Source organism: Rhinoraja longicauda, chromosome 24, assembly GCF_053455715.1.
Source record: "Rhinoraja longicauda isolate Sanriku21f chromosome 24, sRhiLon1.1, whole genome shotgun sequence".
Taxonomy (NCBI): Eukaryota; Metazoa; Chordata; class Chondrichthyes; order Rajiformes; family Arhynchobatidae; genus Rhinoraja; species Rhinoraja longicauda.
This window is the reverse complement of record NC_135976.1, coordinates 32,096,226-32,124,011: the sequence shown is the minus strand read 5'-3', so window position 1 is coordinate 32,124,011 and position 27,786 is coordinate 32,096,226. Positions and strand designations below refer to the sequence as shown.

Genomic DNA, 27,786 nt, shown 5'->3' with positions numbered 1-27,786 from the left:
GCAACACTTGTTTCTCACTGATCTGTTCCTGAAGGATTATTGGTTTGAGTGGGAATGCAAACCTCTGACAGGGTGACATTTCATACGGTTCAGAGGCAGGGAAATGTGCTGAGCATCCCACTTGAAGTGGGTGGCCGCTCAGTGGGACAGAGCCCGCACTGGGTGAGAGCAACATGAGTGGGGTTTCCCCACCCCCGCCCGCTCCCCGCAGGTCTCTGCACCGCTGCGGAGCCTCGGGATATCGGTGCTGCCCTGAACCTACCCGGAGAAAACATGGATCAGGCATTTCAATGGAGACATCAAGTCCATCGCTGAGAACGTACCGTCAGATACTTGGAGATGTACGTCAAACCTTGGATTGTTGTAATGTGATCTAATTCTACAGCTGTACCATCCTCTATCTCCAGACTGAAGATTCACCACAGTCACAGTAAATATTCCTCGTGTCGGGTTATCTGTGATTGACACTCTTCCGCTCCGTCCGTGTTGTCCATTTGTTTCCACTAAAACTCCACACTGGCGGCCACTCCGCCATTGACACCAGTATTTTGTGTTTGAGCGGTACTCCGCTCCATAGGGACAATCGATTGTGATCGTTCTTCCCACAAATCCTGTTACATACGTCTCTGCCCACACCGCACCTGAAACGGAGGGGAGAAACTTTCAGATGGAGAGTAAATGAACTGTTTAATGGAAATAGATACATTTTGAAGATTACATGAAATAAAACTTAAATCGTTCCATGATGTGTCATATTGTTTCACGGCCAATGTCTCCGGTCTGAAGTGCAGTCGCTGCTGTTATTGCCCCAGTTGTGTCAGTGTTCTGTCCCCGTGACAGTACAATTTGGGTTCACTTCCCACTCCAGATCCCTGAGCAGAAACTGTGCTGGCATCGGAGTGCGGCACTGAGGGAGCGCGGCAGTGTTGCAGGAGCTGCCTTTCAACAATCCCAGGCGTTGCCCGGTCTCTCACCCGAAAGAAAGACCCCACTGTGCTGTTTCATTGTCGTTTGCCGCCCGCTGCTCTGCCAACATTCATCTCTCAAACGACACTAGGCCGGACCCGTGTTCAAACATTCACCGCCGGCACTGCCTTTACATAGCCCTGACTGAGGACAGAAGACGGACGAGTTATAATAAAGCGGGTCCCTTACAGGAGAGCGTTACTAGCGTGGAAACGCACACCGCCAGATTCGGGGACAGTTTCTTCCCAGCTGTTATCAAGCATCTGAATCATCCTAACAGAACCAGAGAGAGGTGCTGAACTCATATCTGTCTCTTTGATGGCCCTCGGACTACACTTGATCGGACTTTGCTGGCTTTACTTTACACTGAACATCATTTGATTTTCATGTATCTATGCACTGTAAGAGGATCGTTTGTAATCACGTATTGTCTTTCTGCTGGCTGGTTAGCACGCAACAAAAAAGCTTTTCACTGTCGCTCGGTACACGTGACAATAAACTAAACTGAATTGGGAGCCAAATGTCCCGCTGCTCATCCGGGACAGGTTCTGTTCCCAATGACCCGGATCGCCCTGGACCTTTCAGCACGACCAGGCGCGGATTGGAGAGAGGATGGAGAGAGAGTTGGGGGAGGGTGGATAGAGCGAGGACAGTGGTTCAGTCTCAGACCCCGGGGAAATGTTGAATTTGCGACAGAGTTGAGTTGGACAAATGCAGGGAATATTTGAACTGACGAAATGAGTCCACAATCCTGACTTCCACCTCAGTTGTAAACACATTTAAAAAGTGTAGAATTAACTTCGTGGTGAGGTTGGAACCTCGGACCTTCGGTCCGGGTGTCATGCAGTATCTGCTCCAAATTCATTCGCTATTTTATGCCTATAAACTATCATCAGGATGCAATCAGACCATGTGCCAACAGTGGTTAAACTACTAACATAGTCTATATATTCAAATGTGATTTCAGATCCATCACCACAATGCACTGCGTTCAATTTCCCCCATTACATGTCTACACATACTTAACCATCTCTGCTGTGGAAAGGGTGCACGGGACCCCAACTAACATTGAACATAGGAATATCTAGATCAGGCTTTCACTCACCGGGCAGCGAGGTGATGAGGAGAATGGGAATCCACATTGTTTTATCCATAGTAACAAGGCCAGCACTGGGACTGTCGCTCAGCTCTCTCTCAGATACAAACGCATCGCTCAAATAGCAATGAGGAAGATGGGAACAGGAACTCAGATCGTGAATCATATTGAGCCAGTAGCAGCTCGACACGTTACAGTGTGAAAGGCTCTGGGTTATATTTAACAAATGGTTGGGTCAGATGATCACAGTGTCATACAGCACCGAAACAGGCCCTTCTCCCCAATGCGTTGGACCAATATGCTTAGCTAAGTTAGTCAAATTTGCCCACCGACCCATATCTCCCCAAACCTTCCCTATCCATGGACCTGTCCAATTGCCCGCTAAATGTTGGTATTGCAGCTGCCTGGACCACATCGTCAAGTATGATGGATCCGTAAGGATGGAGCGGCGGGTATCTCTGTACTCAGAGTCTGTTAACAATGAACAGTGGTGGGAATAATGATAGACAAAATAATGCATGAGCAACTTTGCGGGCCACTCTGGAGAAAATAGACATAATGACATATAATCATTGGAACTTTTGTTTTGTCATATTGCTGTTGACACGGGGCAAAACAGGAAGCTGGCGAAAGGAAGTACGGCCTTTTCACCTGAAATCAGCTGTTGATTGGAGTTCGACCCACTCCTCTCCTCTGTCACTGTAAGGTCTTTAATTCAAACTTTGAAGCACTATTGTCGCGATATTCACGTTTTGAAAATGACAATGAATGGGGTAGTGGACTGTGAAGATGTTTGTCTGGAATTACCACAGGATGGAGATCAGCTGGGAAAGCGGGATGTGGAATGTAACTGATATGTGTAATGTAACTCAAACAAGGGCGAATTGATACACTTAGTGAAGATAAAGCAAGGTAGAATATGCACGGTGAACTAAATTGTTGACTTGTGTTCTTTGCAACACAAAGCTAATAAATTAGTAGAGTTGTGTTCATGTATATTTCATTTGTTGACTTTGTACATCTGCTTGCAACGATTAAATTATTTCTGTACGCAAGTAGTTGCAGTTTAATATAACTTCATATTTATTGCTGGCTATTGTTCAGTGTGTGTTACTTTCAGGGGGACAGTGCAGGTTATTCGGGTTGTGTACATCTGTGGTGTCGGTGTAACACACTGGCGTGTCCGCCACTGAAGTTTGCTGAGCGTTGGCGACTCACATTAAAGGGTCTTTTGTTAGGAGCTGTTTTCTGTTTACTTGCCCAACTAAGGACACTGTAGAGAGGAACCGACCAGGCAGCAAAACAATTTAATTCTGTCTTCATTCGCCCAAGACTTCTGCAAACATTGCTCAGCAAACAGTGTGCCAACGATCTGGTCGCAAGATGCGGTGCAGAGATACGAATCGGAACATCCTTGTTTCAGCAGCGCGAGCAAAGTGTCAGCACTGCAGAACAATTCAATGTAAAGAAAGATATGACTGTGTGAACATAATAGATTAAAGTACATTACAAGCCAGTACCCACCTCTAAAAGCAACGGTGGCATCGACCCGAAATGTCACATGTTCTTTCCCTCCAGTGATGCTGCCTGTCCTGCTGAGATACTCGAGCATTTTGTGTCTATCTGTGGCATCTCAGACCGTTTAACTCTCGCTCCCTGTGAGTCGCTTTGGGATGTCTTGCAGTGGGGAAAAGCTATTTAAGATCATTCCTCCCATTAGACAATTAACGATCTCGATTTGAACGGGCCAGGCAGCATCAGTGTGACACAGAACTGTAAGTATCTCTGGCTACTCAGCACCCCGCGGATATCCCTGACCTGGGGGTTTATGAGTTCAAAGCAGCCTCTGGTCTCATTTCCTCGTCTCCCCGCTGACTGTGTGGAGAATATTTATCTTTGTCAGTGTGACATTTTACCAAAAGCAACCCTTGACTGTTTCCGAACTTTATGGTGTTACTCCATTATTGCAGGTCACAATTTATTATTTTGAAGCAACATCCTTCATGGTTCTTTCAAGGGCGGGGTTATGAGAAAAGCAACACAATGTATTTGCAGTTTCACATCCCGTACTTTGCAAGCTGCAACTCAACGATTTTGTTCAGCACAAGAATAGACTTTCCACTATTGATAGTCCTTTAACTCATTTGCACGGTGGACAAAATAAATAACTCGTTGCAGCATTAAAATGTTTAGCAATATTACTGTACTCAAAAGACGCGAAAGTGGGATAAAATAGAACTGTGTGAAACGGTTGATTGCAGGTTGACGTGGACACGGTGGACCAAATGGTCTGTATCCATGTTGTATATTTCAATCACCCAATCAAAAAAACCATAGTTGTACAAAAAGCGGGAAAGGCAGCATCTCTGGATGAAAGTAATGGGTGAGGTTTCGGGTCGAGACCCTTCTTCAGACTGAAGTCAGGGGAGAGGGAGATATTTGGATAAGGAAGTGTAAGGTGTGAAAATGAGACAAAGGGGATGGAGATCAAGGAAAATGTAGAATAGATCATTGTTTGCTGGGAGAAGGTATCCACAAAGCAATGAAGGTAGTCGGAGACAGTCACATTTATCGTTTGACTGGGAAGGGGGGGGGGTGCTTTGCGACGGAAAGCAAGGGTTACTTGAAGTTAGAAAAGTCAATGTTCACACCGCTGCGGTGTAAGCTGCCCAAGCGAAATAGGAGGTGGCGTTCCTCCAATTTGCGCTGGGCGTCACTCTGACAATGGAAGATGTCCAGGACATAAATGTCAGTGTGGGAATGGGAGGGGCAGTTAAAGTGTTTAGCGACCGGGATATCAGGTAGGTTTATGAGGACTGCGCGGAGGTGTTCAGCGAAACGATCGCCGAGAAGCGAGACCATGCGCAGGCTCGGCGATCGTTTCGCTGAACACCGCCGCTCAGTCCACCTAAATCTACCTGGTCGATCCACAGATGCCGCCTGTCACGTTGAGTTATCCCAGCAATTTATGTCTACCTTCAGTTTAAACCAGCATCTGCAGTTCCTTCCTACATAAAAATTAGTTGCATGTCGGAAATGAAATCTGCAGATGTTGATTGTGCTTAGCGCGTCAGTCAGCATCTGTGGAGAGAACAATAAGGCAAATAGTCAGAACAATGTCGTGGCATAATTTTGTTCTTATCGGACAGCATGGTCTGAAAGATTAATTGATTGTCTTTCCTAAACGCCTTTAACGTTTGGCAACAGGAGGAATATCCAGCAGTCTGATTGCAGTCTGTTTTTCATCTCTAAAGTTGCAGTCTAAACAAAACAAATTAGACAAACCATTCATTGACAACAACAATTTATTAAGAAGCGTTCTGATGCAGTGGTGTTCATTAATCAGTGAAAAAACATTTTTTTCCAGGAAGTTAAAAGTATAGAATATAGTTTAACAGAGTGTCAGGCACTAGAGCAGCAGAAAACATGCAAAGGCTAAAACAATGGTTCGAAGGCGAGGAAAGAATCCTTGGAAGAGGTGACAAAAATTAAGACCAGTGCGGGAAATGGGTTTTGGAAACAGATATAGTTTGGAAAGTTTGAAACATTGCTTTGAAGACACTTTCATGAAATCGTTAATTGAATTGCAAGAGACATATATTCTGTCCAATTGATATCAGTTGACAAAGCAGGATGATGCCTAAATATTTCATCGCGGTGCTGAATTCCCTCACTGTTGGTGCAAGCTAGGAGTCTTCACTGTAATTCGTGGGCCGAGTGGCCAGGTTCTGATTCATCACGTCTCTGCAAAAGACAATGTGAAGTCATCAGACTCATTGACAGTGGGAACCACGCTTTATTTGACCCGACCACTCCCAACACAATGCTGTCTGCAAGGTGGACCCCAACGAATCCACACCAGGAACAGAAATCCACCCTGCACACGCACAACCTGACAAAACCTCGGGATATCATCCATATAGAGATTTGGTTTGACTTCAGGATATGAAAACGTGCACGGTTTCTTTGTCCATCAATGGACAGGATATTTGAATGCATTAATGGAAACCGCTTGGATACTTTCGGCGACGAGAAGGGATGGCATTGGTCAGAGTGTGGTGAATCTATGGATTTCATTGCCACAGGAGGCTATGGAGGCCAGGTCAATTCTTACCGGAGATGCTGCCCGTCCCGCTGAGTTAGCCGATGATTTTTATATCTATCCAAGCCAATTGATATTTTTAAGGCGGAGATTTTCATATTCTTAATAAATAAATATGTCAAGGGTTATGGGGAGATGTCAGAAGAATGGGATCGAGAGGGAAATATAGATCAGCTGTGATTGAGAGCGGATTAGACATGATCGGCTGAATGGCCTAATTCTGCTCCTATAATTTATGAACATGATAACAATAAAACTTACCTTGGAGGCTCTTGTGAAGAACGCGATTGAGATACTCCAGATCAGAAGCAGGAGAAAGAGCAGCCAGCGCCCCAAAGTCCATGCGATGTAACTGAGCAAAGGGCAAGAGATACAGTATCAATGGGAGGAAACGAGACGGTTTATCTTTCAAGCATTTACCTGTTATTTGCTTCCTAATCTTGGTGGAGTGGAGCGGGGCAAAGCAGGAGAGCCAATTGAGATCTGGGAGAATGAACGGGTGTTAGACTGCGGGGGGGGGGGGGGGTGGGGGTTGAGTTCGGCGAGAACAATAATGATCACCAATAACAGTCCTCATTGCTGAGGCATGGCTACAATACTGGGAATGAGACATTACACGGTTAAATGGATTCGGAAAAGACAAAGAAAGAAGTCATGAGATGGAATAGTGAAACCAGTCAATACAGAGTAGAGAGACACGAAATGCTGGAGAAACACAGTGGGAGAGGCAGCATTGCTGGAGAGAAGGAATGCGCGAGGTTTCGGGTCGAGACCCTTCTTCAGACTGGGAGTCACGGGAGAGGGAAATTGGGGATGTGGAAGGATATAAAGAACAGCGTAATACCCTGGAAGAAAGAAAAATGCAGCTGATACGAAGATTATATTAAAATCCACATGGATAGACAGGAATAATTAAATAAAGATTAGTTCTGATGGTGGAAAGGAGGCGGGGCAATACAAATGGAAACAGATGAGACCAATTAATGAATTAAATTATAAATGATAATGCTTAATCTCACACCCTCGATATTACTTGGATTAACGCGGTAGGTGGGTGGATGGAGGAATCGTGTCCGAAAAATCGGTTAAAGGTTCGCTCATAAAGGCCTGGCTTTTATTGACGTTTTTATTTTCTAACGCAAGCATAACATATGAGTGTGATAGAAAGTCAGATCTATTTCAATTGTACTAAGATAAATAATAAAGTCTTCCTACTTTAAAGACTATATTATGATGGAATATTCAGGGATATATTTTTTTTTAATGGTTTGAAGGTTCAATGTGTGGGAGAGCGTCAGTTAACTCAGTTCGCTGTATTCGGTCTGATTCAAGACTGTTTTCTCACATTCTGCGACAGCGACGTTTTGTTGCACGACCCCATCAATTGCATGGTGATTCCACGTGATATCAAGGCGGAATGTCTTAGCCCATCATTCACAATGCATTTTCCTATCAACACCACACCAGAGCAAGTCACAGTAAAGCTAAACTGCAATACTTGGGTTTGGCAACTGTACTCATCTCACAGCATGGGATGAGGTTCGCGATGGAGCGGTCATTGTGAATACTGCAGGGAACGCCATCTGAAAAGCAGCAAATGGGGGAACTTGTTCCTTTCATTCAAGTATTTCCACAACACAATGAGACGTAAACCAGTGCAATTCCACTTCTGATGAGTTAAATTATAGCTGATTCGCAAGTTATATACTTATATTTTTTATAGAATAAGGTGATAAGGTCACAAAGCCATAAGGAATAGAAGTAGAATTAGGCCATTCGGCCCATCAAGTCTGCTCCACCATTCAGTGATGACTGGTCTATCTATCCCACCTAGCCCCATTCGTTTGCATTCTCCCCAAAACCTATAACACCCCTACTAATGAGCAATCTATCTGTGTCTGCCTTAAAAATATTACTTACTTTGCCTCCACAGCATTCTGTTGCAAAGATTTCCACAGACTAAAGAAAATTTTCCTCATCTCCTTTCCAAATTAACATCTAATTCAGAGGCTATGACCTCCAGTCCTAGACTCTCCCACTGGTGGATACATCCGCTCCACATCCACTCTATCAAAGCCTTTCACTATTCCGTATGTTTCAATGATGTCCCCCCCTCATTCTTCTAAACTTTTGTTTACTAGATTGTTTAAGAGATACATTTAACTTTTGGTGACAGGCTTGAAACATGTACAAAAGCATTGGTTATGTTTTCTGATATTTGGGTTAATAGGATCCATTGAGAGACACAGTATGGAAACAGGCCATTTGGCCCTTCAGGTTTGCGCTGACCATCAACCACATTCACCCAAATCCTGTGGGAAGAAGTATGGTCTAGATAGTTGCGGGAGTCAGTAGGTTTATAATAGACAAGTCGATAGTCTATCTCCTGTGATGGCGAGATCGAGAAAGGGGAGGGATGTTTGGAAATGGTCCAAGTGCATTTCAATGCCGGGTGGAGTGCAGGAGACCGTTCCCTCTGCAACCCTTCTGAATGGCCCAATTCTACTCCTATTCCTTATGATCTACACCTCCCTGGTTATCTCATCCTTTCCCATCCAATCCACCCCCTCCCCAGGTACCTTCTCCTTCAACTGCAGGAAATACAACATCTGTCCCTATACCTGCTCCCTCGACTCTGTCTAAGCACCACAACTGTCCTTTCAGGTTAGGCAGAGTTCACTTGGACCTCCTCCAACCTGATCCACTGTATCAGGTGTGGACTCTTATACATCAGCTGGACCAAACGTTGACTGGGCGATTATTTCACTGAACTCCTGCCCTCAGTCCGCTTGAGATTCTATTATTTCCCAGTTGCTAAACACTTTACCCCCCTCAGCCATCCCATTCCCACACTGACCGTTCTGTCCTGGGATTCCTCCATGGTCAGAGTGAGGCCAAATGCAAATTGGAGGAACAACAGCACGTATTTCGCTTGGGCAGCTTAAGCCAAACGGCATAAATATTTCCTTTTCTAACTTCAAATAACCCTTGCATCACCTCTATCTCCGTCCCTCCCCCGCCCTTGTACGAATTTCACGAAAAACACCAGCAATTAGCACATGGCCTCTTTCATTAGGAACAGAGTAGTTTACCATGGAGGATTATTGGATCTTTTCGAAGTTTCACAAGAATATTCAAGTCCTGTTGGAACAAGAAAACAAAAACTCAGTCTCGCTGCCTTTTACTTGTAGTTGAACAAGAGAGCATGCTTGTCCGATGTAAAGAATTTATAGGCTGAATCGGCAGGGCAATGATTCTTCAGTGTAATTTGCAGCGAATGGGAGATGTTGTCATGACGAGCTGCAGTGATGGTTACAACTCAGGTCGCCAACAGTGGCGCGGCGCAATGGCGCAGCGGTAGAGTTGCCTGCCTTTCAGCACCAGGGACCCGGGTTGAATCCTGACTACGGGTACTGTCGACACGGAGTTTGTAGGTTCTCCTTGAGACCCCGCGGGTTTTCTTCAAGTGTTCCGTTTTTCTCCCACATTCTAAAGACGTGCAGGTTTGTAGGTTAATTGACTTCTGTAAATTGTCCCTCGTGAGTAGGATAGAACTAGTGCACCGGTGAAAGTCAGCTGCTTCGACGTTTTATCTCTAAACTAAACTAAAGGAAGTGATTTCACGGGAGGGATACTGTCTGGGATGAAACATTACAGTTCGGAGGAGAGGCTGGATAGACGGCGTTTTTATTCCGCCACAGGACAGGAAGGAGGAACATATTACAGGTGTGCAAAGATATGAGGGACACAGGTAGGTTATCGTGGGAAATCAGCACAGCAGATGTGCGTAGAAGTAGAGAACATAGGGTTGGGTTAAGGAGTAGAATATTTGGAGGGTATCTGCGCAGGGAAAAATTTTAAACCAAGATGGTGGATGCACTTCAATTGTCAAGTCTGGCAAGACTATGAATGAGGGGCTGGTAAATGAGATTAGTATCGATGGTACTAAATGGTCAACATTAACACGGTGGACCAAAGCTGTAACAGTCCTCTAGGAGTTAACTGTGGCCACATTTACTGGTAATTTCTGTTCTCTTCCCATATTTGAGTTTCGGTCATGTGGAGATGATGGCGGGAAAGTGAAAGTGCTTGGACAGATGTCACTGCAAACCCAGTTTAAAGCTGTATTGACATAAGAGGAAGTTCTAGCCAGGAAGCTGGCCTACACCAGCACTGCGAAATCTATTTCTGGAGCCCAGCAACCAAGTATTGACAAATGGGCCATCATTCCATTATTTTAATCTTGATAATCTTATTTTAATCTTAATAACGGTAATTTCAGGGTATTAGGGGTTATGATGGGAAGGCAGGAGAATGGGGTGAAGAGGGGAAGATAGACCAGCCATGATTAAATGGTCTATTTCTGCTTCTATCACTTATGATCCTATGAACCATCCCACCCCCACTTCCCCTTCTGCTCCCCATCCCCTCCACTACTTACCAGTGCCGTTGATTTTCACGAGAAAACTGCAGGACACGCCATTGCTGGAGATGGACACGTTGACCATTTCACTGGAGTTTGACCCACGTTTATTTGAGGCTGTGCAATAATATTGATGGTGCTGGTGTTTGAAGGATTGACAATGTAGATCCAGGGTATTGTCTGAGATCTTTGAATCCACAGATGGGGTGTTTTCATACCAACTGCAGCTAATGGGAAGGGATCCCCGGCCCGACTCACAGGACACTGGCACTTAGCCCCCGAGACAGGCGACATGGGCTGGTGACAGAAATCCAAGCACAGGAACAGACACAGGTTCTGTGGGAAAGGAGCAGACAGTCACACACTGAGTGAACGTCTGAAAATCAAACACTCGCCAATATCTACCATCTCTGTATCTTAGCCAGAGCCGCCAGGGTGGAATATGACCCATCCATCTACATAGACTCATCGAGTCATACAACGGAGAAACAGGCCATTCGGTCTAACTTGTCCGTGCTGACCAACACGCCCAATCTACACTAGTTCCACGCGCCCTTGCTTTGCCCTTAGCCCTCTAAACCGATCCTATTCATGTACCTGTCCAAATTGCTCTTAAATGATGCGATAGTACCTGCCACAACTACATCCGTCGGCAATTCGTTTCATATACCTCCCGACCTTTGAGTAAAAAAAGTTACTGCCCAGGTTCTTGTTAAATTATTTCCCCGTCATCTTAAAACTATGTCCTCTGGTTCTCGATTCCCCTACTCTGGGCAAAATACTCTGTGCATTTATTCGATCTATTCCTCGCATGATTTTGTCCAACTGTGTAAGATCATCCTTCATCCACCTGCGCTCCAAAAAATAAAGTTCTCGCCTGCTCAACCCCTCCCTGTAGGTCGGGCCCTCAAGTCATTGCAACATCCTCGTAATTCTTCTCTGCACCCTATCCAATTCGACAGCATCTATCCTATAACATCTATATACAAAAACTCTCGTTTGTTTGTTCCAGTTTAAGAATAAGGGGTAGGCCATTTAGAACGGAGATGAGGAAAACCTTTTTCAGTCAGAGTGCTGTGAATCTGTGGAATTCTCTGCCTCAGAAGGCAGTGGTGGCCAATTCTCTGAATGCATTCAAGAGAGAGCTAGATAGAGCTCTTAAGGATAGCTGAGTCAGGGAGTATGGGGAGAAGGCATGAACGGGATACTGATTGAGAATGATCAGCCATGATCACATTAAATGGAGGTGCTGGCTCGAAGGGCCGAATGGCCTACTCCTGCGCCTATTGGTTTATTTATATTGTCTATTGAACTACAACCAAAACGGTACACGATAGTGCAACAATTTTAGCCCCACCTTACTCATAGTCGTCCCTTTGATGGTAATGGAAGAAGTTTCTTTGAAATCGCTGTTATATTTTTAGTTATTCACTTTTTAAAGTTTAAATCTTTCTCCTAGAGAGGGAGGGGTGGAGGGAGGGAGGATAAGGGTAGTTGAGGGAGACGGAGTGGGCTGGAGGGGAAGGCTGGGAGGGGAAGGGGAAGGTGGAGGGAGGGAGGATAAGGGAGGTTGAGGGGAAAGGAGTGGGGGGAGGGGAAGGGGAGGGGCAAGGGAGGGGAGGAGAGAGGGCACGGAGGGGGAGGGGGCGGGGAGCTGCACCAATGCAGCAGAGGTTTGGGCCCAACGCATCCACTTGGCCTAGTGGTGATTAAAACTGACCACAAATCAGACAAATCATCAGACAAATCTTGGATTCTCGTTTAAATTTCAGGGATTATCAGCAGGAAAGGGGCGCATCGGTTACGCAACAGTGTCGGACATTCAAAGCAGCAATGAAGCTGCCCATTTGTCTAAGCAAAATCAAACTGTGTATGCAGGAGTGCAATTTCGAAGGGGATCAACAGGGACGCACACCAGTACTGATGAGGACAATGTCACCTACTCAGGTGTTACATTTCAAAGCGACAGCCAAATTGCCCGTCAGAAACCTCCTCTTCACAATCCATGAACCAGATTTATACATCTCAGGGTCTCTCCATCCCCCAGCATCCAGAACTACCATGTCTGCCACTGTACCGATACACAGCAGCACCATCACTCTTTGTTTTACATTTCCAGCATTTGCAGTTTTTATAATCTTCTTATAATCTGAAACTTTTCCACAATTCTACAATACCGACATTCAAACACTTCATTCGTGAAACAGTATCACTATCAACAACTTTTTACTTTCCTGATATAAAATTGTTGATAGCGATACTGTGGCACTAATGAGGTGTGTGAATGGCGATATTGTAGAATTGTGTGTAGGGAGCGAATGGGAAAGTGGAATAACATAGACCTAGTGTGACCGGTGACCGCTGGTCGTTGTGGACTCGGTGGGCAGAAGGATCCGTTCCCATGTTGTATTTGTAAACTTCAACTAAACATTCCGCTGAACGTTTTCTGCAACTTCTCGAAACCCTTCACATCTTTTTTTGATAAAGCTGCGACCAGAACTGCGCACCATACTCCCATACGCGACCGAACAAAAGTTTTGTGTGGATGCCAAAGTGGATGCCATCTCTCTGTGTTTTACATTTCCGGCATCTGCAGTTTTTAAAATCCTCTTTTAATCTGAAACTCTGCCACAATTCTACAATACCGACATTCAAACAGCTCATTAGTGCAACGGCATCATTATCAACAACTTTTTAATTTTCCTTGTATAAAATTGTTGATAGCGATACTGTTGCACTAGTATGCACACTAAGTGTGTGAATGGCGGTATTGTGGAATTGTGTGTCGGGAGCGAAAGAAAAAGTGGAACAACATTGAACTAGTGTGCCCGGTGATCGTTGGTCGGTGTGGACTCGGTAGCCCGAAGGATCCGTTTCCATGTTGCATTTGTAAATTACAACTAAATATCCCGGTGAACTTTCTCTGCAAACCTCTCCAAACATTTCACATCTTTTGTTTTATAAAGCGGCGTCAAGAGCTCTGCACCAGATTACCAACAATGTTTTGTGCGGATGCCAAAGTCACTCACTGAGAAACATACCTTCAGATACTTGGAGATGCACTTCAAATGTTGGTTCGCAAGATGCAGTAATTCCACAGCTGTACCATCCTGTATCTCCAGAGTGAGGATCCTCCACAGCCACAGTAAATATTCCTCGTGCCGGATTATCTGTGATTGACACTCTTCCGCCCTGTTCATGTTTCCCATTTGTTTCCACTACATGTGCACATTGGCGACTTGTCCCACGGCACCAGTATTTTGTGTGTGTGAGCGGTACACTGCTGCATAGTGGCAATCGATTGTGATCGCTCTTCCCACAACCCCTCTTACTTCGCTCTCTGCCCACAATGCACCTGAAACTAAAGAAAAATCTTTCAGAAATTGACGAGCATAGTTAGCCTTTCACAAAAATATACGTTATAATATACATCAATGTGCACAGGGGAGTCCGCCCAATCCTTGTCTTAGGTCTGTTGAATTCCACCTAGATTGCGATGAGAGACAGATACTGTACAACGTCCCTCACCATCTGCACAGGTCGTTCCAAAGCGCTTGCCAGCCAATGACGGTGGGAATGGTGAAGAATGATGCATTGAACATTGAGCCTGTTGCAATTGGAAGGCGTTGTCTAGGGAGTCTTGGTGAGGTGCTGCAGTGCATCGTGCAGATGGTGCAAACTGCTGCTGCTCTACATCAGTGGGGGAGGTTGAAGATGGGGTGTCTATCAAGCGCGATGCTGGGTCATGACAGACCACGCACAAGATCTCAGCGAAACCTTGGCCTTGGCTACGCTTGGCCTCGCCGATGTAAACCATTCTGACTGTCTTCTGGACATCCCCTCTGAGCGTCTGCACAACTATCGGGAGTTGCATTTCACAATTCACTTTGACAAATGTAAGGGTAATACTTTATGGAGTGACGGCCTAGTAGATTCACTTTAAATTTGTGCGATGAATGGAGTTCCTACAGAGATTCGCACTAATTAACCCGTTGTTAATCCTGTCGTGATCATGAAATTATACATACTTGGTTATAAATAATGATGGATCCAAACTGAATCAATTTGGTTGCTTCCTCTGTCTCAAAGTGACTGTGAGATCTTAAGCGGCAGCCAGAAAATCATTTTAAAGGCATAAGCCGGATATTTGAAGGATTGTACTCAACCCGTTGTGATAAGTGCAGGTCTTTCTCTCCTTTCGAAGCTCAACACGCCCCAGGTGAAAGCAACAGGCAATTATTTGCCTGTCCCCCAAATAAATTCTCGCATTTTACACCATGACCTCACAGTGGCTACAATGATGCCGTCTGCAAAGACCAAGATACCCACGAACATCACCACAAGGTGAAAAACTGTAGCTAAAGGGATACGAGAGGAATTGTGAAACAATATTCCCAAGGGAATGTGACACTCACCTGTATTGTTGATTTCTGTCACATAACTGCACGTTCCTGCTCCGTTGAAGACTTTCACGGTGAGTATTTCACTGGATTTTGTCCCACGATTATTTGAGGCTGTGCAGTAATATCGAGGGTGTTGTCCTCTGAGGATTTCAGAACTCAGATCCAGTTGATTGCTCTTCGAGATGGTTGGATCCCAATATTTGTTCTTCTCATGCCACGTGTAACGGATGGGAAGGGATCCACGGCAAACTCACAGGACAATGTCACTGAGCCTCCGAGACGTGAGCCATTTGTTGGTGACAGATATCTGAGCACAGGAGCAGACACAGGTTCTGTGGGAATGGAGCAAACATTCAGACACCCGTGTGAACAGTTAAAAACCAAACACTTGCTAAATCACAGCAGCCCTTTATCTCTGCCCGAACCGTCCAGTTGATATCTCACCAGCTCATCTCGATCTCTCTGAGTTTGCGAAGCCCAGAAACCGAAGAACGTTAGAGTTACAAGAGGCCCTTCACAAGAGCACGTTCATGCCGACCAATATGTAATTCTTGACCGTTTCCATATGTCCACGTTTCTCCCTTGTCGCTCGTAATGATCCCAATCTACACAAATGTCCAAAATGTCTTTTAAATGCTGTTATTTTAACTGCCTCAACAACTTCCTCTGACAACAGGTTCCATTTACATATCACCCAAAGTGTGGAAAAGGTTGCCCCTCAGAACAGAAGTTGGGATGTTATGTTTCAGTTGAACATATGCTGTTGAGGTAAAAGTTGGGCGAATTGTGTTCAGCTTCGTGCACGGGCAGACTCACAGGACACTGTCACTGAGACTCCGAGACGTGAGCCATTTGTTGGTGACAGATATCCGAGCACAGGAGCAGACACAGGTTTTGTGTAAAAACTTGCCATTATGGTAAATGGTACCTTACTATTCCCCCCTCTTTAAATGTTTCCCATTTTCCAATGTCCTCCACTTTTTGATTCCACACGTCGAGTGAAAGTGAACATGCTTTTCGTGATTGATACATTTCTATAAGTTCCTCGCTCAATCATTTTCACACCAAGGGATGAAGTCTGAGTTTGTCCAATCTCTCCCTGCGTCAAAGCCATCCAGCCCAGGCAGCGTCGTCCTAAAACCTTTCTGCACTCTGTCCAACCATTCTTAGAGCGGAGAGACTAAAGCTGAACACGATTCCAAAAGTATGGACTCAAGATCTGCACGTCGGAAGCATATTATGTCAAATTATGTTGTGAATGTTCTCACTAATGAAGACCAGCCTACCCAGAACGCTATTCAATCCCTTGGAATTTAAAGGCGAAAAATAATTACAATCCCTTTAAGATAGACACAAACTGCTGGAGTAACTCAGCGGAGCAGCTAGCATCTCTCGAAAGAAGGAATGGGTGACGTTTCGGGTCAAAACCCTTCTTGAGCCTGAGAATCATGGGACAGGGAGACAGAAGAGAAATGGAAGGGTCAGATGTAAAAACATGTGATCAAAGGTGACATTGCCAAAGGAAAATGTAGGCTGGATCATCGTCAGCTGAAGGGAAGGTGACAACGAGGCATACAATCATCCGCCCAAGCGAAATATGAGGTGCTGTTCCTCCAATTTGCGTTTGGCCTAACTCTGACAGTGGAGGAGGTCCAGGAGAGAAAGGTCAGTTTGGCAATGCGAGGGGGAATTAAAGTGTTTAGCAATCGGGAAGTGGCATCGGCCGAGGCAGACTGAGTGAAGTTGTTCAGCGAAACGATCGCCGAGACTGCGCTTCGTCTCGCCGACATAAACGAGTCCACACCTGGAACAGCGCATATAGTAGATGAGGTTAGAGGAGAAGCAAGTGAACCTCTACCTCACCCGAAAAGACTGTTGGAGTCCTTAGACGGAGTAGAGGGAGGAGGTATAGGGACAGGTGTTGCATTTACTACAGTTATAGTGGAAGATACCTGGGAAGAGGGTAGTTTGGATGGGAAAGGACGGGTTGACCAGGGAGTTGCGCAGCGAACGGTCTCTTCGGAAAGCAGAAAGAGGTGGAGATGGAAAGATGTGGCGAAAATGTCGGAGGATTATGTTCTGTGTGCGACGGCTGATGTGTTTATTCTGCTTACCACCCGGCAAATGTCCGGGTGGAGATGCTGCCGGGGGTTGGGTGGACAGTGGCTGCCGGGTTGGGGCGCATTGACGGGGCAGAGCGAGAGAGAGAGCGCGGATTGGGGAGGGACTGACTGATGCCTGGGGTGGGGGCGGGGAGCGGACGGGTCTGCTCCGGGAGGACTAAACGCAGTCTGTTGAGATCTGGGGACTGATTCCCTGTTCATGATTCTCCGGGTATTCAGACCGCGGGCAACACTTGTTTCTCACTGATCTGTTCCTGTCGGATTATTAGTTTGAGTGGGAATGCAGTTGAGATGCAGGGTGACGTCATGCAGTTGAGAGACAGGCAAATGTGCTGAGCATCCTACTTGAAGTGGGTGGCCGCTCAGTGGGGCAGAGCCCGCACTGGATGAGAGCAACATGAGTGGGGTTTCCCCACCCCCGCCCGCTCCCCGCAGGTCTCTGCACCGCTGCGGAGCCTCTGGATATCGGTGCTGCCCTGACCCTTCCCGGAGAAAACATGGATCAGGCATTTCAGTAGAGACGTCAAGTCAATCGCTAAGAAACGTACCGTCAGATACTTGGACATGTATGTCCAACATTGGATCGTCGGCAGGTGTAGCAATTTCACATTTGTACCATCCCGTATCTCCGGATTGAAGCTCCTCCATAGTCACAGTAAATATTCCTCGTTCCGGGTTATCTGTGATTGACACTCTTCCGCTCCGTGCATGTTGTCCATTAGTTTCCACTAAAACTCTACACTGGCGAGTCCACCCATGGCACCAGTATTTTGTGTTTGAGCGGTACTCTGCTCTATAGGGGCAATTGATTGTGATCGCTCTTCCCAAAACTCCTTTTCCATACTTCCCTGCCCACACCGCATCTGAAACTGAAGGAAAATCTTTCAGATTTTAGAGGAAATTAACTGTTTAATGGAAATAGATACGTTTTGAAGATTACATGAAAGAGAACGTAAATCGTTCCATGATGTGTCATGTTGCTTCACGGCCAATGTCTCCGGTCTGAAGTGCAGTTGCTGCTGTTATTGCCCCAGTTGTGTGAGTGTTCTGTCCCCGTGTCAGCACAATTTGGGTTCACTTCCCACTCCAGGTCCCTGAGCAGAAACTTGGCTGGCATCGCAGTGCGGTACCGAGAGAGCGCGGCATTGTTGCAGGAGCCGCCTTTCAACAATCCCAGGCTGTGCCCGGCCTCTCACCCGACAGAAAGACTCCACTTTGCCATTTCATTGGCGTTTGGCGCCCGCTGCGCTGCCAACATTCATCTCTCATCCGACACTGGGCCGGTCCCGTGTTTAGAGATTCACCGCCGCCACTGCTTTCACATAGCCCTGACTGAGGACAGAGGGCGGACGTGTTATAATAAAGCGGGTCCCTTACATTACTATCGTGAAACCGCACATCGCCAGATTCGGGGACAGTTTCTTCCCAGCAGTTATTAGACATCTGATTTATCCTACCACAACCAGGGAGCTGCGCTGAACTCCTCTCTACCTCTTTGATGACCCTCGGACTATCCTTGATCGGACTTTGCTGGCTTTACCTTACACTAAACGTTATTAACTTTTCATGTATCTATGCACTGTAAGAGGCTCGATTTATTCATGTGTTGTATTTCTGCTGGCGGGTTAGCACGCAACAAAAAAGCTTCTTACTCTACCTCGGTACACGTGACAATAAACTAAACTGAATTGGGAGCCAAATGTCCCGCTGCTCATCGGAGACAGGGTCTGTTCCCAATGACCCCGGCTCGTCCTGGACCTTTTTTTTTTTTTTTTTTTTTTTTTTAATATTCTAAAAGGATATGTACAAATCGAAATAAGAAAAAACACATTTGTTACAAAGTTCTTACATAGCTTCCATTTTTAAATTTTTGAAGAGAGAAAGTAAAAATAAAAATATAAAACTATAAACTTGGGGAGAGAGAGTAAGAGGGTTAAAAAAAAAAAAAAAAAAAAAAAAAAAAGGATCTAACAATAAAAATTAACGGGAGTAGATCCGGGAGACAAAAACCACAGCTGTACATCCAACCCCCAACTCAAGTTTCAACTTTTTATTTAAATATTTTTTTATTTTAGTCCTGTGCCAAACCCATTTACTTTTCTAAAAATTCAATAAATGGAGACCATATTTTTAAAAATAACTCAGGTTTGTCGATTAAGGCAAACCTTATTTTTTCCAAATGCAGGGTCTCTGTCATTTCCATAGTCCACATTTTAATTGTGGGGGTTATTGGTTTTTTCCAAAATTTAAGTATTAGTTTTTTCGCAGTTATTAGACTGTAATCAAGAAAATGTACCTGACTTACTGTAAAATTTGTAGTATGTTCTGATAATCCTAATATAATTAATTTTGGGTCCATATCTAATTTTTTATTAATAACTTTAGAAACTATTTTAATGAATATATATGCACCAAATACAGATGATGAGAAGTTTGTGCAGGATACTTTTCTAAATCTAGCGGAAGCACATGAAAATATATTGATAGGGGGAGATTTCAATTTTTGTTTAGATCCAGTAATGGATAGATCATCAAGGACAACGACAAGGACAAGAGCAGCGAAGACAACCTTGAATTTAATGGAAAGTTTAAATTTAATAGATGTTTGGAGGAAAAGCCATCCCAAGGAAAGAGATTACTCTTTTTATTCCAATAGACATGATACATATTCTAGAATAGATCTATTTTTGATTTCAGCTCAATTAAGCGGTAGAATAATACAAATAGATTACAAGGCTAGATTGTTATCGGATCACTCACCATTATTAATGAAAATTACGATGTCAGATAAAGAACAGGCAGTGTATAGATGGAGACTCAACTCTTTACTATTGAAAAGGCAAGACTTTTGTGATTTTATTCGAGGACAAATTGAATTATATTTGGAGACAAATTTAAATTCAGTGGATGATAAATTTATTGTATGGGATGCAATGAAGGCTTATTTGAGAGGCCAAATTATAAGCTACTCATCTAAGATAAAGAAAGACTATAGGAAGGAATCTGAAAGATTAGAAAAAGAAATCACTGTATTAGAAAAAGACTTACAGAAAACTTCTTCAGATACAAAAAAAACACAACTTGCAAATAAAAAATTTCAATACAATACATTACACACTCACAGAACTGAAAAACTAATATTACGAACTAACCAAAGATATTATGAATTAGGAGAAAGAGCCCACAAGGTATTGGCATGGCAACTGAAAGAAGAACAAATATCAAGAACAATAAATTCAATTAGAACAGATCAGAACATTATTACTTATAAACCTAGAGAAATCAATGAGGTATTCAAGCAATTCTACACTAATCTCTACCATTCTGAATCTGAAAAGGATGAAATTAAGATAAATAATTTTTTATCCAAGATACGATTACCAACAATCTCTAATGAGGAGCAGAAGGGACTAAATGCCTCCTTTACTTTGAGAGAGGTGGAGGAAGTACTATATTCTTTACCAAGTAATAAATCTCCAGGGGAAGATGGTTTTCCGCCTGAGTTCTATAAAAAATTTAAAGAGTTGTTGTTACCACTATTTATGGAAGTGATACATCAAGCGGAGAAAACATCTACATTACCAGACTCCTTCTCATTGGCAATTATAACTGTAATTTAAAAAAAAAGGGAAAGACTCTTTAAATGCATCTTCTTATAGACCAATATCATTGTTGAATGTAGATTATAAAATAGTTGCTAAACTTTTAGCAAGGAGATTGGCAGAATATTTACCGAAGCTGGTTAAAGAGGACCAAACTGGATTTGTCAAAAAAAGGAAAATATCTGATAATGTAGCAAGATTTATAAGTATTTTACATTTAGCACAGAAAAGAAAGGAATTGAGCGTAGCTGTTGCTTTAGATGCTGAAAAGGCGTTTGACAGGTTAGAATGGGATTTTTTATTTAAAGTATTAGAGAAGTACCGATTAGGAAACAGTTTTATTAACTGGGTAAAAGCTCTTTATAAACAACCTAAAGCCAAAGTGGTGACAAATGGCCAATCTTCTCAATCATTTAATTTGGAAAGATCTAGTAGACAGGGATGTCCCTTGTCACCGGCTTTATTTGTATTGGCCATTGAACCTCTGGCAGAGCTAATAAGATTAGATTTAGATATTAAAGGATTTAAAGTTAACCAGGAAGATTACAAGATTACCTTATTTGCAGATGATGTCTTAATTTGTCTTACTAGACCATTGGAATCCTTAAGAAAACTATATTCTAGACTGGAAGAATATGGGAAAGTATCAGGATATAAAATTAATAAAGATAAAACTGAAATAATGCCTCTTGTTGAAGGCAATTATGATCAATGTAAAAGAGAAAGTCAGTTTAAATGGCAAAAAGAAGGCATTAAGTTTTTAGGAGTTAAAGTAGATAATAAGTTAAATAATTTGTATAAATTAAATTATAAACCACTAATAAAAAAAATAGATGAGGACCTGAAGAAATGGATGAATCTTCCAATTACATTGATAGGGAGAGTTAACTGTATTAAGATGAATATTTTTCCGAGGATACAGTATTTATTTTCAACACTGCCTATACCTTTGCCAAATAAATTTTTCCAAGAATTGAACAAAACTGTGAGGAATTTTCTTTGGAAAGGTAAAATGCCAAGAGTGTCTCTGGAAAAATTAACATGGAAATTTGAATTAGGGGGATTGCAATTACCAAATTTTAAAAATTACTACCTGGCAGCGCAAATGAGTTTTATTTCATCCTTTTATCAAAAGGGTGGAAAAACAGCGTGGGTTAAAATTGAAATGGATAAAATAAAAGAGTCTTGTCCAGAAGAATTTATATATAAATGGGAAGCGAAGATATTAGTTAAGGATAAAGAGTCACCCTTGCTAAAACATTTAATTAATACATGGTTGAAAACAGTTAAAGTTAAGGATAAAAGATTTTTTTTAACAGCTAAAACTCCATTAGTAAAAAATGGATTATTGCCGTTTGCTTGGAATAATCAAATACTACAACTCTGGGAACAGAAGGGTATTAAAAATATAGGAGATTGCTATGAAGGGAATATCTTTTTGACATTTTCTCAATTGAGAAATAAATATCAAATTCCAGGGAATAGTATTTTCTTCTATTATCAATTACAATCTTTTTTAAGGGAAAAGTTAGGAAATTCAATGTCTCTATTTCAGATTAAAGGAATCGAATCCTTGATTCAGGGTAAGGGAATTAAAAAATTTATATCATCAATGTATAAACTACTACAGATAGCTAGTCCAAAGATAGGAATTAATAAAGCAAGACAAAGATGGGAAACAGATCTTAATATTATTATTGATGAACCAAGTTGGGAAAGACTGTGTCTAGATATTATGAAAAATACTATTAATGTGAGATACAGCTTAGTACAGTATAATTTTTTGCAGCAACTATATTTAACCCCCGAAAAATTAAATAAATTTAAACTAAATTCAACTGAAAGGTGTTTTAGATGCAACCAAGAAGTGGGCACTTTTATACACTCTACATGGGCATGTCAGAAGGTAACTCCTTTTTGGCAAGACCTAAAAAAGTTTTTAGAGCAATTGATGAATAAGATTATACCAATGGATCCAAGGTTGTTTTTGCTAGGAGATACAAAAGGAATAACACCAAAGCTAAGTCTCGATAAACATCAGGAAAGATTTCTCAAAATATCATTAGCAGTAGCCAAAAAATGTGTTGCGGTTACATGGAAAGAACAAAATGAAATAAGATTCGAAAGATGGCATGCAGAAATGCGGAGTTGTATCCCATTAGAAAAAGCAACGTATAATCTGAGAAATGGATACGACTTCTTTTTGAAGGTGTGGAACCCATTCATGGCAAAGTTAGGATTAAGAATAGGAAGTACTTAAATTCAGGATTGCCTTGTTACCTAGCAAGAATTTCAAAAGAAATTACTCGGAAGTGACCCCCTCGGGACTCCAGGTTTCTTTCTTTCTTTCTTTCTTTCTTTCTTCTACTTTTTCTTTTTCTTTCTTTTCAACTGAGGGGTGGGGGGCGGGGGGGTGGGGGGAGGGGAGAAAATACAGAACTATACGTGTATAATCGAAGTTATAGGTTAGTGACTATTGTTTACTATTGTTTACTATGAAATGTATAATGTATAACGTATGGGTTCTGTTAAAAATTAAATAAAATATTTTTTTTAAAATAAAAAAATCTCCAACCAGAAGTTTTGCATTTTTATACAAGTTACGAAAATATGAGTTAAATTAGCTTCTTGAAATTGACATTTATCACACATAGGAGAGATACTAGGAAAAATCCTATTTAATTTCATCTTCGAATAATGTAATCTATGTATTATTTTAAATTGTATTAAGGAATGTCTAGTATTCAATGAACATTGATGTATATGTTGTAAACTTTCATCCCATATATCTTGCATTATAAATTGATTCAATTCGTCCTCCCATGCTCGTCTATAAGATTCTGATGACGGAATGTCAATGTCAAGGAGAATATTGTAAATAAAAGATATTAATTTATTTGAGTTATAATGTCGATTCAGGCATACATCAAGTGTTTCTGGACCTCTAAACTTATATTCCTGCATGTGTGATTTTACATAATCTCTAAGTTGTAAATATCTAAAATAATTATTAACATGTAATCCGTACTTCTGCTGTAACTCCTGAAACGAAAGAAAAGTTCCCTTATGATAAAGATCTCCCACCCTTTTGATTCCATAACTTTTCCATTGAGCAAAGCCTCTATCTAAGACAGACGGTTTAAAAGAAGGATTATTCGCAATAGGAAGGAAAACAGATAATTTACTCAATTTTAACGTAAGCTTTAATTGTTTCCAGGTACGGATAACACTATGTATAATGGGATTACCTCCATATGTTTTTTTATTTAAATTTATTGGAGCTAAGAGGATCGCACCAATATCGAATGGTAAACAATCCTCTTTCTCCATCTTTAACCAATCCGGTTGTTGATCAGAATCATCCAACCAGCAGGTTATATTTTTAATATTAACCGCCCAATAATAAAATAAAAAGTTAGGTAAAGCAATTCCTCCATTAATTTTAGACTTACATAAGTGTCTTTTATTTATTCTATGAGTCTTGTAGTCCCAAATAAAATTAGTAACAATTGAATCAATTTTTAAAAAAAACTTTTTTGGAAGGTAGATCGGAATTGCTTGAAATAAGTATAGTAGCTGTGGAAGAAAGATCATCTTTATAGCATTACTACGACTAACTAATGATATAGGAAGTGTTTTCCAAAATTGGATATTTCTGTGTAATTTAGCAAGTAAAGGAGGAACATTTGATTTAAATAAAGAAGTATATTTCCTAGTCACGTAAATTCCAAGATATTTAAACTTTTCATAGGACCTTTCAGCACGACCAGGCCGCGGATTGGAGAGAGGGTGGAGAGGGAGTTGGGGCTGGGTAGATAGAGCAAGGACAGTGGTTCCGTCTCAGACTCCGGGGAATTGTTCGGTTTGCGACAAATGCAGGGAATATTTGAACTGACACAATGAGGCAACAATCCCGACTCCCACCTCAGTTGTAAACACATTTTAAAAGTGTACAATTAACTTCCTGGTGATGTTGGAACGTCTGTCTTGGAGTATCTGCTCCAAATTCATTCGCTATTTTATGCATATAAACTATTATCAGGATGCCATTAGACCATGTGCACACTGTGGTTAAACTACGAACATTGTCTAGATAATCAAACGTGATTTCAGATCCATCACCACAGTACACTGAGGTCCATTTCCCCCATTACATGTCTACACGTACTTAACCATCTCTGCTGTGGAAAGGGTGCACGGGAGTGTCTTACTGCTGATGGTCAGCGCCTGCAAAATGCTCTTTATCGCCTGAATTTTAATGCCGGTTACTCAATAGATTTCCAATACTTGAATTCCCACGCGGGTAATGTCCGGGTGGAGAGGCTGCCGGGCGGTGGGTGGTCAGTGGCTGCTGGTGGTGGGGGCGCATTGACGGGACAGGGGGGAGAGAGAGAGAGACCGCGGGGTGGGGAGGAAGTGACTGATCTCTGAGGTGGGGGTGGGGAGCGGGCTGGTCTGCTCCGGGAGGACTGAACGCAGTCTGTTGAGCTCTGGGGTTTGATTCCCTATTTATGATTCACCGGGCATTCAGACCGCGGACACCACTTGTCTCTCACTGATGTGTCAGAATATTGGTTTGAGTGGGAATGCAAACATCTGCCAGGGTGACGTTTCATACAGTTCAGAGGCAAGGAAATGTGCTAAGCATCCCACTTGAAGTGGGTCGCCGCTCAGTGGGACAGAGCCCGCACTGGGTGAGAGCAACAAGAGCAGGGTTTCCCCACCCCCGCCCGCTCCCCGCAGGTCCCTGCACTGGCTGCTGCGGAGCCTGGGGACAACGGTGCTGCCCTGAAGCTTTGGATGGTAGCCAGATGTTCTAATTCCACAGCTGTAGCATCCTGTATTAAAGGAGCGAAGATACTTCACAGTCACAGTAAATATTCCCCTTGACGGATTATCTGTGATTGACACTCTTCCCCATCCGTCCGTGTTGCCCATTAGTTTCCACTAAAACTGTACACTGGCCAGTGCTCCTCCCACGGCATCAGTGTTTTCCGTGTGACAATCTGATCGACTGATACTCTGCTGCATGGTGACAATTGACTGGGATGGGTCCTCCCACAACTCCGTTTACGCGTTCCTTTGCCCACTGCACCTGAAGCTGAGGGGAGAAACTTTCAGTTGAAGAGCAAATTAACTGTTTAATGGCAATAGAAACATTTTGAAGATTACATGAAAGAAAATTTAAATCGTTTCATGACGTTTCATCTCGCTTCACGGCCAGTAGTTCCGGTCTGACGTGCAGTCGCTGCTGTTATTGTACCAGTGTTCTCTCCCCGGGTCAGTACAATTTGGTTTAACTTCCCCTCCAGATCCCTGAGCAGAAACAGAGCTGGCTGAGATCGCAGTGCCGTACTGAGGGAGCGCGGAAGTGTTGCAGGAGCTGCCTTTCAACAATCCCAGGCGGTGCCCGGCCGCTCACTTGGACAGAAAGACCCCACGGATTGGAGAGAGGTGGATGAGTTGGGGTTGGGTGGATGGAGCGAGGACAGTAGTTCTGTCTCAGACTCCGTGGAATTGTGGGGTTGGGACAGGGTTAAGTAGGACGAATGCAGAGATTGTTTCAACATCCTCAACGAGGCCAACATCCTGACTTCCACCTCGGTTGTAAACTCATCATCTAGAATGCAATGAACTTCCCGGTGAACTCTGTCCTTTAGTACAGTTGTCTTGGAGTATATGCTCCACATTTAGTTGCTATTTTGTGCCTGCGACCATCCCCAGGGTGCAATTGCACCATGAGCCAACCGCGGTTAAATTACTAACATGGAGTCTAGAAATTCACATGTGATTTCAGATCATACCATGATATATAGGGAGTTTGAATCCAATTTACTCAATAATTATAGGATTGAGAAACGTTTAGCAGCAATGGTGACCGAGAAGACACGAGATTATTATCTAACCCCATCTCACAGTCCCACCCAGACTGGTTTACATGCGACTGCAGAACCCATACAGTGTGCTTCGCTCCCAACCACCCCTCTACAATGGCCCAGAGGGAGAGAACAAAAACATAGACCAGGACAATAAATACAGGCCTTGTCAGCGCCTCTCGTCCGGTGAAAATCAGTAACAAAACAATTTATTCTATTTGAATTTTGGAGCAGAATCATTAATGTGCCACGTGGGTGATGCAGACCACTCTACACGGTCAGAGGCAAAGGGCGTGTGGGGAATGACTCCGTATTGTATGAGTAGGTCAGTCCGCCAGTCAGCTTCCTTGAGGAACAGAGCCACGATCTGAGGTTCACAAAACGTTTCATCGACTGGATGTTAAGGAACAGAAACCAATGTGAGGTTGAGAGAAATTATATTTGCGAGATTAGTTCCACTTCTGGCTTCCTGGAAACACGACGAGCATTAGAAATGTTGCTTTTTCACTCAAGATAACCGTTCCCATTCCTAAACATCCTCTAAATTGCGAACACATAAGTCTCGGACATATTGGGCAATATTTATTTTCTGATAAAAAGACGCCGATAAAATAAATGAAGCGCCGACACCATAATGCACTGAGTTTCATTTCCCCCATTACATGTCTACACATACCTAATCATCTCTGCTGTGGACGGGATGCACGGTACCCCAACTAACATTGATTATTGGAATATCGAGATCTGGCTTGCACTCACCGGACAGCGAGGAGATGAGAAGAATGGAAGCCCACATTGTTTTATCAACAGTGACAAGGCCAGATGCAGTTTAATGTGGATAAGTGTGAGGTTATCCACTTTGGTGGTACGAATAGGAAGGCAGATTATTATCTGAATGGTGTCAAGTTAGGAAAAGGGGACGTACAACGTGATCTGGGTGTCCTAGTGCATCAGTCACTGAAAGGAAGCATGCAGCTACAGCAGGCCGTGAAGAAAGCCAATGGAATGTTGGCCTTCATAACAAGAGGAGGTGAGTATAGGAGCAAAGAGGTCCTTCTGCAGTTGTACAGGGCCCTAGTGAGACCACACCTGGAGTAGTGTGTGCAGTTTGGTCTCCAAATTTGAGGAAGGATATTCTTGCTATTGAGGGCGTGCAGCATAGGTTTACCAGGTTAATTCCCGGAATGGCGGGACT

General features: G+C 43.1%; 2 pseudogenes; both read right to left on the bottom strand.

Annotated features, from left to right (window-relative positions):
* Nucleotides 1–2,120, bottom strand: part of LOC144605237 (uncharacterized) — an 86,802-nt pseudogene extending 84,682 nt beyond the window's left edge.
* A 3,638-nt stretch (nucleotides 2,121–5,758) lies between these two features.
* On the bottom strand, nucleotides 5,759–27,408 carry LOC144605236 (Fc receptor-like protein 5; annotated as a pseudogene).
* Between the last annotated feature and the right edge of the window lie 378 nt (nucleotides 27,409–27,786).